The sequence below is a fragment of the Staurois parvus genome, unplaced genomic scaffold (genome assembly GCF_062004578.1).
Source record: "Staurois parvus isolate SC_StPar_1 unplaced genomic scaffold, SC_StPar_1.0 ptg000064l, whole genome shotgun sequence".
Lineage (NCBI taxonomy): Eukaryota > Metazoa > Chordata > Amphibia > Anura > Ranidae > Staurois > Staurois parvus.
In genome coordinates, this window is record NW_028317860.1 from 8447707 (window position 1) to 8465469 (window position 17763).

Sequence of the window (17763 nt, forward strand, 5' to 3'; positions counted from 1 at the left end):
GAACTATAGACATAATGCACAGAGCAGAGTCTTGTCAGCTCTACATGCTGCCCCTACCTCTCCTAAATAGCCTCCTGCTATGTAAGGGATGACAGAGGTTGGTATCAAAACAAGAGTCAGATATTTATACTAGCTGTTTGTGAAAATACTTTGTTATTTTTAAAAGAATCTATAACTGCATAAGCTGTTTTTACATTTTAGCTATGGTCCTATCAAGTTGTCTAAACTTTTAATAGGGAAAGGACACATACATAATTAAAGTGTTGCTAAACCCAGGACAATGCATTCACTATATCTGGTCTCCCTCAGTACACAGAACATGGAAATGCATTTATTTTAGTAAATATAAACTGCTAAATAGCTTTTCTTATCAGCGGTTAGAGCAGTCGTGATTTCTATCAGTATTCAGCAGAGCACTGGTTAAAGCTTGTAGGAGGAGTTTTCTTTCTGCTCTAGGAGGATGCAAAACCCCTGACCTCTGTCTGGATAGTGCTGATTGGCCCTGTGCTGGTCACATGGAATGGCTATGGTTCAATCTGTCTTATGAGATAAGACATGGACAATTGAACAAAAGGAGGAGTAGAGCATCCTGGCTATGAAAAGGTAAAACAAGCTGTTGAATGCAGCCTCAGGGAGCCTCTGGGAGGCTACAGAGCCGCCAAATCACTTTATTGGACTCTCAAAGTGCAGCCTCTTGCCTCACCTCCCCTCTTTGTGACCACGATAAACATTGTCAGGATAGCAAGAAGGAAGACATCAAGGAACAACCATTCCGCAATGTCCACTGCAGAGTGTGAACCCAGAAGTGCTTAGCTCTTAGGTTCTGAGTTCACAGCTGTCAAAAGGATACTTGTCACCTGCTAAATGCTATCACATAGGGAGCTTGTTAGCTTTTTGGCTAGCGCCAACAACTAAGAAAAAAAATGTAAAAAGTGTTTAAAAATTTTAAATAAAATGACAACAAAAATTAAAATGTGCCCCCATGTACACACATAGAAGGCAAATATGTGCTTACAGCAGGTAGGAGTATGTAAACAATACACAACAATACACAACACATATTGGGTTTTGCCACACATGGCAGACTTATCATTCTTGGTCCCTCATTTATGGTTAACTCTAAAGTGACAAGGTTTAAAAGCCAGACAGAGAAGCATGATTCGTCACTCCAGAGAACACATCTCCACTGCTTTAGAGCCCAGTGGCGGCGTGCTTTACACCACCACTGCATCCGACGCTTTGCATAGCACTTGGTGATGTAAGGCTTGGATACAGCTGCTCGGCCATGGAAACCCATTCCATGAAGCCCTCTATGCACTGTTGTTGTGCTAATCTAAAGGCGAAGTTTGGATGTCTTTAGCTATTGACTCGGCAGACAGTTGGTGACTTCTGCGCACTTCAGCATGCGCTGACACCGCTCTGTCATTTTACGTGGTCTACCACTTCATGGCTGAGTTGCTGTTGTTCTCAGTTGCTTCCACTTTGTTATAATACCACTAACAGTTGACTGTGGAATATTTAGTAGCAAAGAAATATCACGGATGGACTTATTGCACAGGTGGCAACCTATCACGGTACCATGATTGAATTCACCGAGCTCCTGAGAGCGACCCATTCTTTCACAAATGTTTGTATAAGCAGTCTGCATGTCTCAGTGCTTGATTTTATACACCTGTGTCCATGGAGGTGATTGGAACACCTGAATCCAATGATTTGGAGTGGTGTCCCAATACTTTTGGCAGTACGATATATACCAGGGTTCTCCATACTTTTTAAACAAAGGGCCAATATGCTGTCCTTCAGACTTTAGAAGGGTCAATGGCCCTCTGGCCAGTGGGTGTAGAAAATACCTCAGGCTTGTTGGTCAGTGGGAGCAAAAAAAATTACATAGTGCCTGTGGTCAGAAGGAGAAGGAATAGTGCCCCATCGTTGGTATCAGTGGAATGAATAGAACCCTATCATTTGTCAGTGGCAGGAATTGTGTCCCATCATTTGTGTCATTGACAGGAATAGTGCCCTATCCTTGGTGTCAGTAGGAGGAATATTAAAACATTGTTGGTATCAGTGTGAAGAATAGTGCCCCATTGTTGGTTCTAGTGGGTGTAATAATGCTCCAACTTTGATGTCAGTGGGAGGAATAATATTCAGACGTGGAAGGAAGTATGGCCCATCAATGGTGCCAGAGGAATAAATATGGCCCCACTGTTGATGTCAGTGAGAGGAATTATGCCCCACTGTTCGTGTTTGTGGAAAGAATGATGCCTCATCAATGGTGTCAGTAGGAGAAAATAATGCCTTGTATCAATGAGAGGAATAGTGTCCAAGGGCTGCATAAAGGCAAACAAAGGGCAGTATCTGGCCCTTGGGCCACAGTTTGGAGACCACTGGTATATACTAACAAATTGAAACTCCACCTCACACATTTTAACCACTTGCCTACAGGGCACTTTTACCCCCTTCCTGCCCAGGCCACACAGCTGATCACATGATAGAGCCTGTGTCATTGGCTCTTTACTGTGCCCGGGGGCACGCATGCGCAGTTAGAGTGGAAGGACATGAAATGATGTCCTCCCAGAACGAGAAAGCCGCCGCCGCCCGCCCGTCATTTGCTTATACGGCGGGAGGGAGGCGGTTAAGCAGTTACAGCAAACAGTTTTCTTCCTTTTCAGATAAAGGTTTTAAATTAATGAATAAAAGCTGACCTTTGTAAGCTCCCTTCTCAGTGATAATCGGTTTGACTCAACCCTCTAACTGCTACAACTACAAGGCAGGTTGTTCTGCTGATAAACAACAGACTTACTGGTTCACCTGGTGAAAATAAAAGGAAGGAAAGCCTAGAAAAGAAAACTAATGCAGCCATCACATGTATGAAATGGTAAGCTACAATATAATAAATGTTTGCTTTTTGGTTTAATTCTGCTTTACCTTACCTCACACACATGAACCATCCTGATCGTCATTGGGGAAATGCATATCCCATAAGTTGCCCACAATTCAGAGCTTCATGCCTGAGAGGCCAATCACCAGGCCTGAGCTCTGGATGGCCTGGCAATGAATCAAAGTGGCAGGAAAATGTGATAAAGTTAAGAATAGGTGTCTTCATATGAGCCAGGTACAGGGTCACTTTAGGTGTATAATTATGCCGCATGCCCTTAGCTAAATATGAAGGAAATCTCTCCAATTAATATAACAAAATAATGTGCTATAAAGCCATCTAACATTCCTCTGGTAGAACCAGGCTTGGCAATGAAATGCAAAGATCACGTCTGATTATATCAAATTACAAATAGACTTTGTAGCTATAAAAATACGTATCTTTGTCCTCTAGCAAAAGTGGAGTTTTCCTTTAACCATAAAAACTCATATATGACATTTTTTTTATGTCTTTAGCTTTCTATGATCATTTACTACATATTCTGCAAAACAAGAACAAGCAAGCAATTACTGCCATATATTTGTGTTTTAAATGAGCTCTGGTTAAGTGTTCATTCCTACCGTGTGTATTGACAGAGCCTATGGGAAAATGGCCTTCATTTTACAAACATTCCATTGGACAAGCTGTTCATAAACAAACATCATTAATTCCCACAACAGCATTTAACAGCAAGATGGTAAATACGTACTGTCACAGTGGATGCCCTGTAAAAATGATGTTCTTACATTACCAAATTGTCTTGAAGCAAATATGTAAAATGTTATTTTTAAGCTTTTGAGTTTCTAAAATAAATAAATCCAAACAACAGTCTAGGAATGCAAAAAAAAAAAAAGGTACATTTATGTTTCAGATTCTATGTATGAGCAGATTTCGATGGTCCTGTGGACCATATGAAGAACAAGCAGATATATAATTTTGCTACCTTGATCCATCTATTCTTGGGAATTTTTATTTTGATTTAATGCCACTAGAAAATAGTAATAAAAAAAAGAAACCATAGGAAGTCTGTCATTGTTATCTTTTGAAAAGATAAGCTTCCTTTGTTTGGGTAAACAGACTCTACAAAGCATGAAAAATGATATACTGCCATTATCAACACAGCCACAGGTTGGCCAAACAAACATCACTGGAAATGGCACACAGCTGGATTGGACCTCATTTTTACTTTATCTAAAGTATTATTTGCTTTATCGAAAATAATGGCTAACTACATCTTCAAATGTAAAATCACAGCAAACAAAAAACTGATTAAAGTGTTACTAAAGCCAGGACCCTGCATTCCCTATATCTGGTCTCCCACAGTACACAGAACATGGAAATGCAATTATTTTAATAAATATAAACTGCTAAATACCTTTTCTCATCAGAAGTTAGAGCGGTCTTGTGACTTCAGCAGAGCACTGGTTAAAGCTTGAAGGAGGAGTTTTCTACTCTAGGAGAATGCAAAACCCCTGACCCTCTGCCTGGACAGTGCTGATTGGCCCTGTGCTGATCACATGCACTCTCCCAAGAAAAAAAAACAAAACCTATTTAGCAATACACACCAAACTGAGCATGTACATGTGACTACAGATTCAGTCTGTATCAGGTGGACATTTCAACAAGAGGAAGGGCAGAGAAGAAAGGATCAAACAGCCTTTTCACACAATGCAGAGGATTAACCCCTTCCGCAGTGAGTATAACAAGCATGCTTTACTGCATATACAGACTGATTCTACTGTTGTGGGTTTAGTAATACTTTAAAGTGGCTGTAAACTCAGACATGAAATATGAACAAAGCATATCCCTCTATAGTGTGTACGTGTCTCTAGCCAGAGAACTAAGTGTCATTTCTATCTGTTGCCTTGTTCCTCTGCTATCTGCATGAATCACTTCTGACAAGTTTTCCTGACACCAAGAGAAAAATGGTGACAAGGGAGGGAGCTCCAGCAGATTGACAGCTTTAGCTCTGTTCTTGTGAGCTGTGTGAAGGGTGTGTGTCTCTTCCCTCCAATCAGCTCTCAGAGCTCTCCTAACTGAGCTCTGCAGAGTGAAACTTCATCTCTCTGCCCCCTTTTTTCTGAACTCTCAGACAAGCTTCAGAACTTTGAACAGATATAGAAAAGAAAAGTCTGCAGATTGCAGGTACAAGGAAAAGGAGGAGGATTTGTTTCATGTCTGCATATCACCTGTCACTTCACTGTGTATAGGTAAAGGTTTATAAACACTTTAAAGGTGTCTACCATATAAATTCACGGACACAAATTTGTCACTGCTCAAAAAAGCTGTAATAAAGCAAGGGTCACTCACGCTTGTACAGCAGCCAAGCTGCTATTTCACGAGCACATAGGTGCCAAATAGAGCTGTGTTCAGCAGTCGATTTTATCAGCGTTTCTAAGGGCTCGTTCACACTTGACTGTTTTACCAACGCTTGCCAAACGCCCCTATAGCGTTTGGCAAGCATTGGTCCGGCGTTTGCAGAGCGTTTTTTAATGCTCCGCAAACGCCGCATGCGCGGTTTAGCAGCGGTTGCTAGGCGTTCGCCGAGCGTTAAAAACGCCCCACAAACACCTAGAATGAAGTTTGAATGGTGTTACCGCTCCGCAAACGCCCCGCAACCGCACCGCAAGCGCCGGCCGGGCATTTGCGGAGTAGCACCATAGACTAGAATAGGAGGCTTCAACGCCTCCTGACTCGACCAGAGGTGTCCGTTTTGCCGTGACACTAACTCTCCCGTTATAACAGCACCATGTGCTGTAATGTGCAGAATTGTCAGAGGCATTTGGTAAGTGGTAAAAACGCTTCCCAAACGCCTCTCTGCCACTTGCACACAATGATAGTGTGAACGTAGCCAAACACAAAACGCTTGGAAATGTAGCAAAATCGTGTTTATAAGCGTTTGCGTCTGAAATTTTTTTTTTAACTCTTCCAGTTCCCGATGCTGTCCAGAGTCTTTTTGCATCATAAAAAATGCATACAAAGCGTTTTCAAGGTACTCAGATGGACAAAACACTGAAAACAGGATGTTCCTACCAAGCTTGTCACACATGGTAATGACCAATTCACACCTCAGACCTCTCCCACCCTTGGAAACAAAAGATATATTAATGACCATTCACACCTCAAATTCCTCATGAAGACCCCCTGCCAGGTGGCCTTAATGACTCACTCCACCAGACACCTTCCCACCCTTGGAAACAAAAGAAATGTTAATGAGCAACTCACACCTAAGCTAATTTCAACACCTACTTCTGTCTCTGCTTCTACTCTCTGTATTTCTCTGTAACAGTCTGAAATAGTTAATAATTTACCACTTTTCAGTGCATTTTGGGCATTTATCTTTAAAAAATGCTTCTAAATGCAAACGCACATAAACGTGCATAAACGCGTAATGCAAACGCAGCTAAAGAGACTTTTTTTAACCTACATTTTCCAGCAGTTTCCATCGTTCAGAAGTGTCCTGTGTACATGGGGCCTTATTCATTAAAGAGGTCACAAAGGGCACAGCAGCTATTTTCGTATTCCACATCAAGGACCCCTGTGTAACTAATTTCATATTTACAAAAAAAATATATAAAATGTACACACAGACAGAAATCTTTTTTGATAATCCTTTAGCCAAAATGTCAAAAACAACAAGAGAAAAAAACAACCAAAGTGCTATAATTATTTACTGGTTTTCTGTAAATATCATTCACGTAATTCTGTGCTGTGAAAGTGTTGAACACAAGCATAGAATTTAGGAAGATAACAGCAGAAAAAGAAGTGTTAGATAAGAGGTCACTATGTATTTTAGATAAGACCCTTTATTATAAAATACCAAATTCCAAACATGCAGGATAATAGTTTCAGACCACAAAGTATTATGTTTGATTATTTCCTAATAATCTTTTACACTGTGTATGTATATTTCTTGTGCAAAATTATTACTTTTTTTGGTTGTTGCTTTATGATGAAATAGTATTTTGGGCATAAAGGTGTTCTTATATTATGAGGTTACAGTTTACTGAAAAACGTTGTTAAAGCGTTACATGTAAACCGGGATTTTTTATTACGCATCGTAAAATCCCTTTCATTGATGGACCATTGTGACTGTGGACAACCAGAAATGTAACAGTGGAAATAAAGATTTCTCTTATGTTCATTGATGGACACAGCTCTTCTATTCTTGACCATAGGTTTATAGTGCCACCTACAGGAATAGAACACTCCAATCATGTAGGCCCTTTACAGAATAATCTAGTGTGGGTGACTGGGGAAAATCCAAAGGCTTTCCCTCCTTATGGAGGGTGATGGTTTTCTGCACAACTGTCAGGTCAGCAGTCTTTCCCATGATTGTGATTCCTACTGAACCAGACTGAGAGACCATTTAAAGGCTCAGGAACCCTTTGCAGGTGTTATGGCCTAATTAGCTGATTAGAGTGGGACACTTTGAGCCTAGAATATTGCACCTTTTCACAATATTCTAATTTTCTGAGATTGTGGATTTGGGGTTTTCATGAGCTATAAGCCAAAATCATCACAATTATGACAAATCACGGCTTGAACTATCTTGCTTTGCCTGTAATGAGTCTATCTCATATATTAGTTTCACCTTTTAAGTTGCATTACTGAAATAAATGAACTTTTGCACGATATTCTAATTTTTTGAGTTTCACCTGTAGTGCCTTTCTTCTAAGAAGAGCAACTAAAAAGCAATCTGAATTTGTCCCACAATCATCTAACAACTACATAAACTCCATGAAAAAAAGTTGACCAATTTTAAGGCATTAGGTGATGCACGAAAATCCATCAAAACATAATCCTATTGTACAATAAGGAAGATTTTCATACCTACAAAGTAATGAATTCACAGCTTCACCATAGTCCAAATAATGTTCATACTGCAATTAGGATCCTGTTTCCATGGAAACAGCCCTTACTGAAGATGACTGCTACAGGGACACAGGCCATTCATATGATTTTTCTGCAAAGATGTTTTCAAAATTTAGTAAAAACTTGACTATCAACACAATATTCTTTCAAAAAGGGAAATTAATCATGTACACTTGTCCTGAACTGAAAAAAAAATACACTTTTTGTGCCTGTAAATCCTAGTATAAGATGGCCAGCTCTATTTTCTTTCCAGTGTGCCCAACTTTCTCAAAGTTCTCAGCACTCCTTCTGCTATCTCAAAAGTAAAAACTTTAGTCAAATATATTTAGATTTAATGGCATTCGGCTAAATTACCACTACATGTCTGCATGTGATTTCATATCAGCACAAGTGAATTGAAGAAGATTTGAAACACTACTTGATTATTCCACTACTGGATTTTTGCAGCTAAATTATTAGCTATAGAACAGACAGTAGTATTAAGATAAGGAATATTGCTGTCAGTTATGCATCAAATAAACTGCAAATACCCCACAAAAAATGAATTATACATTATTTTTTTTTACCATGCAAGTCCATGCATGTACAGATTGTACATGCAGCCTGACAACAGGTTTAAAGTGCAGGAGGTCATATGCCCCTTCTTAGATACATTTCTACATGTAAGTAGAGACAAATGAGGAAAGACACTGCTCCAATCGAGCCCCCAGGCAAGCAGCCTCTCCACACACCAGTGGGTGCCGGTCCGATCCATGATCGCGGGATTCTCAAGACAAGGATAAAGTGCTGACGCACTCCAACGATATAATGGATAAACAAAGTTTATTGAAGTTTTCAAGGCATAGCAAGTATAAACATCACAGCTCCAAACAGAGGACAGTTAACGCGTTTCACATAGAATGTGCTTATTTATAACATGACCTCACTAAACTTAGTTTATCCATTACATCGCTGGAGTGCAGTCAGCCCTTTATCCTTGTCTACAAGTAGAGAGCTGTGTTATAGCCGTGGTAAACCAATTTAACTGATGCTACAAAATGAATGAGAAGAAGTGAGAAGAGGAAGCTCCTGGATGACAGGCTCTCATTGAATTTGGATTCACACTCGTAAATAGTTCACTGAATATGGAAAACATCTTGCACACCCTATGATATGCCTTTTTAAAAGAATGGAAAAATTAATTATTTTGCTGCACTACTACTACAACATTGTATCTGATATTCTAGCAACTTATGAAACTTTTAAAAGAACACCTATGGCTTGGGAAGTTGTGATGTCAAAATGATGCATAAAAAAAAAAAAAAAAAGTAGAAAGATTCACTTAAAAAATGTCAAAATAGTATTTAAAAAAAACGCCAAGATGCAGGAGATAAAAAGAAAAAAGAAAGAAAAAAAAAAGAGCTATCTTCACACTTCCCTCTACTTAAAACAATGGATAAATTTGTTAGGAGATGGTGGAAATTGTCCATGAAATAAAACAAAAAAAATTTAATCCATTTACAAGCAAAATAAATTGTGGGATTATTTTTTTACCTTTGTCAAATTTTGACAAATAAATTAAATTTAAATTCCCAGTTAAGCTGAGGTATTCCAAAAATCCTTAAGATGATTTATAAATAATTACGTCTGACTGAAACTTCCTTGGAAAAAAAAAAAAAAAAAAAAGTGAAATCAACCTCGACGTTTTTTTTTTATAAAAATATAGCTTTCAAAGTACAAAATGACTGCAACTAGAAATGTTTAGCAAGTTTTCACATAGGCCTTCTCCCACCCGGACATACAGTTGTCCAATATGACAAAAATCCATTAATTATTCTAGCATTATTTATATATATATGTACGCACACACACACTATTGCCAAAAGTATTGGGATGTCTGCCTTTACACGCACATGAACCTTAATGGCATCCCAGTCTTAATCCATAGGATTCAATATTGAGTTGGCCCACCCTTTGCAGCGATAAGTTTCAACTCCTCTGGGAAGGCTGTCCACAAGGTTTAGAAATGTGTCTATGGGAATGTTTGACCATTCTTCCAGAAATGCATTTGTAAGGTCAGGCACGGATATTGGACGAGATGGCCTGACTCACAGTCTATGCTCTAATTCATCCCAAAGGTGTTCTATCAGGTTGAGGTCAGGACTCTGCAGGCCAGTTAAGTTCCTCCACCCCAAACTCGTTCATCCATGTCTTTATGGACTTTGCTTTGTGCACTGGTGCGTAGTCATGCTGGAACAGGAAGGGGACATCCCCAAACTGTTCCAACAAAGTTAGGAGCATGAAATTTTCCAAAATGTCTTAGTATGCTGATCCCTTAAGAGTTCCCTTCACTGGAACTAAAGGGTCAATCCCATGTCCTGAAAAACAACCCCACACCATAATCCCTCCTCCACCAAACTTTACACTTGGCACAATGCAGTCAGGCAAGGAACATTCCTCTGGCAACCGCCAAACCCAGACAAGTCCATCGGATTGCCAGAGGAGCGTCATTCGTCACTCCAGAGAACCCATCCCATCCGAAGCATTACACTTGGTGATGTAAGGCTTGGATGCAGCTGCTCGGTCATGGAAACCCATTCCATTAAGCTCTCTACGCACTGTTGTTCAGTGAATTTCAACTGGCTGATTTCTTCAAATTTTAATGTAAGATTCTAAATAAAATGTTTTATACCTTTGATATATATATACCGCTTAAGTCTCCTATTTTACCCTTATGAGGAGTATGGAAGAGTGACCACAGGAGTGTCAGTAAGCCGGAGAGTGATACTACTTACTGACTAAGGATATCCTGCAAAGCCTGTCATTACTTCCTAAGGGTAATTATCCATTTGCACTAGTTGGAGGTGATCATGGATTATTCACCATTTGAGTTGGAGTGTTCACTATTATTGATTGGGTGGATATATATATATATATATATATATATATATATATACACACACACACACACACACGTGTATTTATATATATATATATATTTTTTTTTTTTTTTTTTTTGTGGTATTCACGTGTGATTAGAGTGGACACGATATGCTGTTTACATGATACACTTGTTTGCTCACACCTGTGTTTATGAAGTTTGGTGTACCTTTATTTGCAGAGATTTAATTTTATAGAAGGTAATACACTATTATAAGTTTATTTGTTTGAGGTTTACGGAGAATGATAAGACAATTGGAATTCCACACTGGATCATGAAAGAGTGACATTTTGAATTTGATTGGACTTTGGAAAGACACTTTATCAGAGGATATATTTTGGACACAATTTTTGGGACATTTATTTGATTTGATTTATTTATTTTGTTTTTTATTTATGTGTGATGATTTAAATTTTGATTTTGTTGGTATTGGGATGAGAGTGATTTATATATGCAAAAGAGAAGGTTGGTTATATTGATTTAACTTTCAAGGGTGAAAGTATTACTTTTTTTTAAGGGGTTTTGGGAGTAAGCATTCATCAGTTAGTAAAGTGTGTGGAGGTACTATTGATTGATTCATGGAATATTTAGTAGCAAGGAAATTTCACAGATGGACTTATTGCACAGGTGGCAACCTATCATGGTACCACGCTTGAATTCACTGAGCTCCTGAGAGCGACCCATTCTTTCACAAATGTTTGTAGAAGCAGTCTGCATGCCTAGGTGCTTGATTTCATGCACCAGTGGCCATGGAGGGGATTGGAACACCTGAATCCAATGATATGGAGGGGTGTACCAAAACGTATGGCAATATAGTGTATATGTATATCAGTGCATCATTTGTTAGACATGCATTTCTTTTGACTTTGTTGTTGCTATTCTGTCTCTCAGTGTTACAATACACCTACCATTCGATTTTTAGACTGATCATTTCTTTGTGAGGGGGCAAACAGTGTGTGTGTGTGTGTGTGTGTGTGTGTGTGTGTGTGTGTGTGCGTGCGTGCGTGCGTGCGTGCGTGCGTGCGTGCGTGCGTGCGTGCGTGCGTGCGTGCGTGGTATAGTTGTATTACCTGCATTGCTATACCTTATTTTGAAACTCATCCAAGAACGTTTAAAAGCTCTTGGTAAAGGTAAACAGTAACTGGGATTTCTACAATCTACTCTACACTGAACTTGCTAGATTAAATGAACTACAACAATCAGCCACTTTTTTTGCAAATGAGAAATACAGTAGATGGCACTATTACACTATGGGGGTCTAACTTATTCATAAAGACATTATATTTATATATAGTAGCAGATGGTAAACTGCACTCTGAGTTCCTTAGTCACAAAAGCTAAAAGTGATCGATTACTAACTGTTATTTCACGTCACAATATTGCTGTGTATGCCCTGCACAATCTGGATACAGAGTGTGTTGATCCCCCTTTTCTTGAAAGATTTTTTTCATTAAAGTGAAAACAACCCATTCAGTTTAAAATCGAAATGAAAGGCAAAACATATGTGTAGATAAAAAAAAGCATTATAAATACTTTTTTCCCCTCTTTTTTGGGAACATTCCCTTTATTCTCAGCTGCATAAAAACTGGGGAAGGAAAAACAGCAGTAGACTGATCTTCCCAGTGAATGGCTGTGGGGGGGGGGGGGTCAGGAACAGTCTGATCATTGAAAGAGAGCAGATCGAGTTCCCAACATAGCTAGTGTAATCAGTTTTTAATAAGAAAGCAGGAGAGACTGGCAGGAACACCAGGGATTTTACACAAAAGAAGCAATATCACAGAATAGGATATTTTTTCATACAAGTACATGGTGCAGCACTAAGAAATGTTGGATTTACATTTTCTTTAAAGTGTTACTAAACCCAGGACCTTGCATTTACTCTCTGGTCTTCCACAGTACACAGAACATGGAAATGCAATTATTTTTAGTAAACATAAACTGCAAAATACCCTTTTCCATCAGCAGTTAAGAGCAGTCTTGTGACTTCTATCAGTGTCTAGCTGAGCATTGGTTAATCTTGTAGGAGGAGTTCTCATTCTCCTCTGACTGTTCTATGAGGCTGCATGACCCCTGACCCTCTGTCTGGACAACGTTGATTGGCCCTGTGCTGATCACAAGCACACTCCTAGAAAAAAAAAAAACCTCTCTAGCAATACACCAAACAGAGCATGTGCAGACTTGCCACTGCTGCTCTGTACTATGGCAGATGGATTGGGGACAGCAAAAGAAGGGGAGGATCAGAGAAGACAGGGTCAAACAGTCTTTTTACACAATGTGGAGGATTAACCCCTTAGGTTCCACAGTGAGTATAATAAGCATGCTTTACTGCATATACAGACTGATTTTACTGGTGTGGATTTAGTAACACTTTAAAGGGGGTGTCACCAGGATGTTTAAACTCCCAAAAGAGAAAATCTTGAAATTCCTGTTTTTCTGTAAAAAAAAATCCTATTTTGCCTCCCACATAAATCAAATGCTTATGACTTACAGAACATACAGCTATTCTTGGAAGGTAAGGCTGTGCAATTAAAATTTAAGAGGGAAGTTTCAGATTCTTACAACCTCCCATTCCTGAATTATTATGGTACACAAGCTCGGCATGAGGCAGGCCTCCAAACAAAGATCTGCAAATTGATTAATGTTTAATAATGCTTACATAAAAAGAAGATATGGATGACAACATGCTAGACTCTGCCAGAGAAGTAGCTTATATTCCACAGATACTCTCAACTAGTATGGAGATCACATGCTGTATGAAGTCTTATGTGACCAAACAAAACTTTCTTGAGGACATAATCAATAATACACTAGAGTAGAGAAGTGTATTAATATACATCTTTATGAAGCAGAAGTTACGGTACCTTTTCAAGTATGTCTTGTTTTGCAGTAGACAACTGTTGTGAGGATTCTTCCTGCACAGATCTGGGACACAGCAGGAAACCTGGTAATAACAACAGCAGATTATTTGACTGTAAGGAAATAACACATCTCAAAGCGTTAAACAAAAAGTTAATGCATGCAGAATGGGGTACATCAAAAAAAAACAAAATCAAATTGGTAGTCAAATGTGAATGGATTTGAATGGATGAGAACCTCTGCGTATTTTATCTGTGTCCTCGATTCCTGCCCAGCTGACTACTATCTCTGGGTCAGAAGTGAAGGGAGGCAGCCCCAATAGGAATCCAGATCAGAGGTTGTAATCCCTCATTAGCTATAAAATACAATAAATGTGGACAAAAATTTCACTTGTCGTAGGAATACACTGTATCTGAGCACCACAAACCAAAAATGCTATTTAATTAATTTTTATTATTCAAACCAACCCCCCTCATCCATCCATGTCTCCGAGCTTTATTTTGTGGATACATCACTTAGAAAAACACCCCCTAGCATTTCTGGCTGTGGCCATCTGAAGTAAGGGCAGATGATTCATGTAGCATTTACTTCCTGGAATCCATTTGCCTTTAGCGCAGGCATACATGCAGGAGGGTGTGCTTAGCTCAGAAAACCCCTCCTCCCCTGCTAAAGACTCCAGGGATCTATGACATCATTTGCCAAGCCTGGAAACCAGGGAGTAACTGAAGACATGTGAAAAAATGTTTAATACAAGCAACTATAATACACTGTCCTATCTATTTACAATGAATGTTGATTGAGAGAGTGCAGTCCCTCTTTACGCTATGTATTTATAACCTGCAGGTGGAAAAAAAACTGACAGATCCCTACATCAACACAAGCGATGTTGATGCAAGGATCTCTCCTATTGTGCTACTGTATTTCTGACAGGATATGGAATCATTGGCTACAAGCGCTAGAAAAGTGACCGTTGGCCAGAAGCCAGTTGTTAGACCAGCTTCTGTTGAACAGAGAAGAGCACACATACTAAAGGTCGTCCGGTTCCTCCCAAACCCAGCTGACTTTCCATACATGTATACCCGGCTTTACTTCAGTGATTAAGGAGTTGCATGTGACTTCATTAAACAACCAAAAAAGAAGGATTAGCTATGGTTATTTCTGAAAACTAATTTGTATTAGTATACAGGGGTGGACAAAAAAAAAATGAAAATGCTGCATGATTTGCAGGTGTGAAAGTTATGACATGTTTCGCGTTGAACGAGGAAGTGATGTAACATTCTTTTGCTTCCGCTGTGTGATGAGACACCTAGCTAACAGGTGGGAAGCATCAATTTTGTCAATCATGGTGTGTACTGCTAGTAATACAAAGTTGTATCAGAGCGTACTGAGCTTCAAAGAGGGCAAATTGTTGATGCCTACTTAGCTGGTGCCTCTGTGCTTGACGTTGCCAATTTAATTGGCGTGTCTTGAGGTATAGTATCAAAGGTTATGAGGGAATATACAGTTTCCAGGAAAACGTGGTCTGATAAGCATAAGCTTCATGGTCAACTGACCAAAAGAGATAAAAGGACATTGCGTAGGATTGTGACCCAGAATAAGAAAACAACTGCTGCTAAAGTGATTGCAGAGCTCAATCTCGGTCTTCACGGGCAGGGTTTCCATTTTTTTTGTCTAACCCCTGTAATTTGCAACCAGGTAGGCTGTGTCTGCCATTTTCCTAGTGCAGGACTGAAAACAAAACCAAACACCTCAATGATTTCTATAAGCAATGTTTCCACTGCTCCTTCCACCCAGGTTACTGGACTGTTCAGCCTAGAGAACATTCAGCAGCACTCCCAAGCTGTAAAATGGAAGTGTTTAACAAGATGCAAGTGGCATTGTTATAAATGAAAAGATCTCAGAAATCTGTCTAATCTTTAAGGCCACACTGTCCAAGGGGCACCCACTGGCCCACTGGCCTTTGTTTAAGTGAGCACAAGAGTTCTAAGATAGGTTTAATATTTCTGCTTGCTTTTTTACTTTCTGGTCAACTTTGGACACAAGAGTCCAGCAGAGAAACTGTGGATGTAGGACTGCTTGGGGTTAAAAGTATCTCTGCAGAAACATGCCATTTACTGCTTGTATGTGCATATCCCTCTTAAACTGTAGGCTCTAACAAGCATGGCCCTCTGATTTCTGTATTAAATTGTATTGTAATTGTACTGTCTGCCCTTATGTTGTAAAGCACTGCGTAAACTGTTAGCACTATATAAATCAAGTATAGGAATAATAATGACATAAGTAAAATTATACCCATAAAATTGAATATTGGTCATTTTCAAGATTATAGTTGTACAACATCTGTTGCTACAAAAAATGAACACTAATATTATATAAATAAAAATATAATATAAATAAATAAAAATCAAAGGATTCTCTCCCCCATTCATAGGTCATGTTACATACAATGTACACCATAAAACAACTTTTCCTAATGAAGGAGGAGGAGGAGATGGAGAATGGAGGAGGAGGTGGTTCTCTGTCAGGTCCTTGCTTACTGCAGCTTCACAAAAGACTTGGAGCTATTAACAATCGCAGCTTTAAGTTTGGCAGTAGGAAGATTACTAGGCTTTGCAGCAGTGAAAATTTCTCCAGGACTGAAAGACTGAAGATCCTCTTTAAAGTGATCACATTTACAAACATATTTTTCTCAAGTTAAAAAAATTTTAAGTTTTATGTATAGCAAACTTTTCTAAAAGGTGCCTAAATTTGCCTGAACTAGATAGTTATGTTTGAATACAGCAATCATCTAAGACACGTGTCAAACACAAGGCCCACGGGCCAAATGTGGCACTCCTGGTCATTTTATGTGGCCCATGCAACTTATTTACAGCTGCGGCACCCCCTCATCTCTGCCCTCACCTTGTCTCACCAACGAGGACAGCACTTCTACAGATCCTGCACCTCTTTGTGCAGTTGCAGCACCCCTTCGTCTCTGCTTCCCTTGGTCTCAGCATTCAGTAGACTCCGCTTCTGGATCTCCTCCAGACACTGCACTTCTGCTTTCCAGCTATCCTGTAAGGAAGCGTGAGGGGCTCTTGACATCAGATGTAAAGGGGGGGGGGGGGTGCTCTGGACATCTAGTCTTACTAATACAACCAGTCCTTTGAGGGCAACCATAATGGTGATGTGGCCCACAATGAAATTGAGTTTAACACCCCTGATCTAAGGCCTGCAGGCCCCCCTCTAAGTTTAGAAGGTCACTCCTATCCAGCCCTTTTCAGGCCAAGAAAGGATCTGATGAGCTGGATTTTTCCAGTCAATCGCTACTGCGGCCCATCAAGGCTGGCCACCATCTATGGGAAGTTAAAATTTTTTACTAATGCTGTTCTCTGCCCCCACTGAATGAAGTAGCAGGTTAGCAAAAAAAAAAAAAATGTAAGTATGCTAGGAGTATATGGGGGAATTAAAGCAAAACGGTCAGGCATCCTATGGGCAGATCACAGGTTTGCTTTAACAGTATCACTACTGCTAATTCTTTTTCCCAGGTTTCATATATGACCTTGTCACCTTTGCAGTTATATAAAAAGAGAAAGCTAAGATGCAATCAGAATTCATTCTGAGTATCTGTGTGGTACAGTGGGCAATAATAGTGCTCAAATGCTATATTACTATTGCACTGCATTCTCCAGAAATAACTCATATGGTATTCTGCAACATATCCCATATCCTTTGAATTGTAAGGGAATCTATCTGATCAGACTAGTAATGTATAGCAGGGCTGTATTATTTACTGCAGTTTAAAATAGGTGTATGGTGCACAGTGTGTAAAACAAATCACTTCTTTGACAGAAGCAACATCAAAAGCAATAATTATTATAAGACAGGCAGTCAATGGAAAAATCAATGCATTTTAATAGCACACCATGGAACAGATGTATTCACAAGGTGACCCTTCCAGCATTTATTATGAACAACCATGTCTTTATCTACATTTTATCATTGGCAAGAGGGTGTGAAGATGCTCGGGGTGCCTTACTTTTTATGTACAATAAGCAGAACATCAATAATAATGTCAGTTGCTTTCACCCATGTGATGGTGAAATATTTTCCATAAATGAACACCCATGCACACTGATTCTTCAAGGTTAGCATGCTGTTCAACTAATTAAGGAAACGGATCGGTTTATACAACTATCAATTCATTTTAAAATAGCAA

General features: G+C 39.3%; 1 protein-coding gene across 4 annotated transcripts in view; it reads right to left on the minus strand.

Moving 5' to 3' along the window:
• ENOX1 (ecto-NOX disulfide-thiol exchanger 1) overlaps positions 1-17763 on the minus strand; it is a 745756-nt gene that overhangs the window by 551460 nt on the left and 176533 nt on the right. For all 4 annotated transcript variants that reach the window (XM_089668837.1, XM_089668835.1, XM_089668838.1 and 1 more), the window contains exon 2: positions 13571-13650. The gene's annotated coding sequence lies outside the window, so the exon portion shown is untranslated. The remainder of the gene's footprint in view (positions 1-13570; positions 13651-17763) is intronic.